The sequence below is a fragment of the Sinocyclocheilus grahami genome, unplaced genomic scaffold, assembly GCF_001515645.1.
Source record: "Sinocyclocheilus grahami isolate Dianchi unplaced genomic scaffold, SAMN03320097.WGS_v1.1 scaffold803.1, whole genome shotgun sequence".
NCBI classification, from domain to species: domain Eukaryota; kingdom Metazoa; phylum Chordata; class Actinopteri; order Cypriniformes; family Cyprinidae; genus Sinocyclocheilus; species Sinocyclocheilus grahami.
Window position 1 is genome coordinate 664668 of NW_015505982.1, and position 2614 is coordinate 667281.

Genomic DNA, 2614 nt, shown 5'->3' on the forward strand with positions numbered 1-2614 from the left:
AATTTCATGTTTCATTTATAAATAATCGATTGTCTGGTGTCATATAATTTCAAGGTTAAATCTATTGCTAAAAAGATCCCTTGCTTGCTGCCTAGCTCGTAGCTTACTCATAATATTTACCTCTCTTAAGAGCTGACAAAGTATCATAATTGTATTTCACCCGTGGCCAGGGAGAATACAAAAATTACATATTCAATTGGTAATATACACTGACATCAACTTCTCGCTGGCTGAGTAGCTGATAGAGTGTAAACTATCAAATTTAGAATCAATTCGAATCAGGTTGAATTAGGCTCTTCAAATCCGAGTCCTATCAAAACCTGAATCAATAATAATAATTAATTCCCTTACAACTGAGTTAAAATTCCTTACAGTGGCCATGGACACTTGTTAATTTTTTTGTAGGAAGGCCATCTGCATGCAGCCAGAGCTGAAGTCCAAACCCTGACTCAGCAATTATGCAACATTAAAGAGGAGCTTGACATGGTTCAGAAAGAACTGAAACAGTCCCCCCTTTGTATCTGTGTACAGGGGTGAGAGGGTTTACACTGCTGGCTGTGTGACATGCATCAGGGTGACTTTTACTTGAGTCCATGCACAGTCTGTAGGACTGTTTCAGTTCTTTCTGAACCATGTCAAGCACCTCTTTAATGTTGCAGAATTGCTGAGTCAGGGTTTGGACTTCAGCTCTGGCTGCATGCAGATGGCCTTCTAAGGCCTTATCTCTAGTGTCTCTCTCATTAAGTTCCACATTCGCTGTTTTTAACAGTGACTTTGTGTGAAACGGTTCTCTTTCTACGTCCTGTCTGATGGCTTTTTCCAGCTGCACTCAGTGTCCAAAGCCTTCTGCTTGACACTTCACAAGTCAGTTTCCTGGAAACCTCTGCAGCCGCAGCAGGAAAAGGATCAATTCAGACAAACTCTGAAATGACACATGGAGTAACACTCAAAGACCTCAACCGAATGGCCAGAAACATCCCTGCATTCACACCAGAACTTTCAGGAGACCACGATGTCCACGCTTACCTGCGAGACATTGACTTTTACCTGCAGTCTTGGACCAGTGTGAACCACCACGATAGACTCTATCTGTTCTGGATCACCTCTAGCCCAGAGGTACGACGCTTCATGGCTCGACAGCCAGGACACATCCAATGAGACTACCAGCGGCTTAAACAAGCCATCATAAAGGATTTCTCAGACCCAGACTCTGAACACGGACTGATCACTGCCCTAGACACCAAACAGTGCCGTCATGAAACTCCCCATGCTTACTACCACAGACTTCGATGAGCTTACTTCGGAGCTCGCAATGAACCTGGGATGGAGGACGACACCAGCTTCAAGAGCCTTTTCCTCTGAAACCTCCACCCTATTGTAACAACTGCGTGACCTGACACAAAAGGCCTATAACAAGCACAAGGCCTCCACCAAAGGTGTTTGTAAGACCCCACTGATTCTGAACTGCACAACCCAGAATCCAAAGCAGGAACCCAGCATTGCCACAATTCAAGGCCCTGCTACAGAAAGCCACTAGCCAGCGGGGTACAGAGTCGTCACCATGGCAACAGACCCAAGTCTCAGACCAACCACTGGCAGAAACGATGGAAAAGGGCATCCTCATCCTGCGAACACCACGGTATGTCCAACAGCAGTCCACCACAACATCCTCCTCCACACAGGTGCCAAACGGATGCTGCACAAGGACAGCTGGACACACCCTCTTCTGAGTTACAGGAGCTGCTGACACTAGCAAAAGAGCTCCTTGAACAAAACTCAACTGAGGGGTACTGGGAAGGACAAACTTCTGACTCCTTGCCTGATGCAACACAGCATCAGACCACTCCAAGGGAGAAGCATCCCTTAAAACCAGTCGACAGCCCAGAAGCAGCCAGACAATGATGGATGGAGCAATGGGCCCACATGCCCCACAGCGAAACCTCTACCAACACAACTCAGGCAAGCTCAAGTCAGTGGCACCACAAGAGAAAAGCGATGCCGCAAACATCAGATTTCTAGTGTCGTTTGAGCTCCACAGAGGGCTAACAACCACCTGCTGCCCTCCTGTCACCATCACTAGGTCAGTCTAAAAATCTCTTCACACTACAAAATCTCCATAATTTCCTGCGACCCCCAGAACCACCTGCACTCTCACCAGTGAGAGTCCAACCCAGCTGTTCCAAACCACAGGTACCATGGATAGCCTACTGGCTAACAACACCTACAAACAACCATCTGACTCAGACCAACTCACTTCAGGATGACTGGTGATACTGCCTTGGCACCTGCTGCACAAGCTTGAGCACCCACACCTTGCTACAGCTTACATCACCACAGCACATTACCTGACAACATCCACCATGGAACCACAACCTCTCCTGGAGGCAACCAGCAGCCCGAGAGCCACCACTGTCTCCTGACCATGAGTGGCAGGTGCGTGTCTGATTGTTCTGCACCTTTGACGTCGCTCGCTGTTGTCTGTTGGATGGACAACAACGTTCTCCAGAGCCGGAGGGATGAACCAGCGAGGCTTCAGCCAAACAGGAACCCTGGCGGAAGGCCAAGGTGGGACAGGAGGAACGGACCAGCGAGGCTCCAGCAGTTCAGGAATCCT